Raw genomic sequence first — 219 nt, 5'->3', positions numbered from 1 at the left:
GACTTTGGCTTGGCACGCCTCATCGAGGATAACGAGTACACCGCTCGGCAAGGTGTGTGCCAGGGCTGCCAGCACCGTGCCTGGGCAGGCAGCGCCGGAGCAATGGCCGCTGGTCCCTGCTCCCCAGGGGTGTGTGTTGCATCTCAAGCTGGCACGTGGCTCTGGTTGCACAGGGGTCCTGGAGGCACTTGCAGCCCCGTGGACCCCTGGGCACTGCAG

At 66.2% G+C, this 219-nt stretch overlaps 1 protein-coding gene across 1 annotated transcript in view; it reads left to right on the top strand.

The window, feature by feature from the left end:
- SRC (SRC proto-oncogene, non-receptor tyrosine kinase) overlaps positions 1-219 on the top strand; it is a 9,314-nt gene that overhangs the window by 8,525 nt on the left and 570 nt on the right. The window lies entirely within an intron of this gene.

This window comes from Antrostomus carolinensis, unplaced genomic scaffold, assembly GCF_000700745.2.
Source record: "Antrostomus carolinensis isolate BGI_N321 unplaced genomic scaffold, ASM70074v2 scaffold11537, whole genome shotgun sequence".
NCBI classification, from domain to species: Eukaryota; Metazoa; Chordata; class Aves; order Caprimulgiformes; family Caprimulgidae; genus Antrostomus; species Antrostomus carolinensis.
The sequence above is the reverse complement of the archived record's forward strand: the minus strand, read 5'-3'. Positions and strand labels throughout refer to the sequence as shown.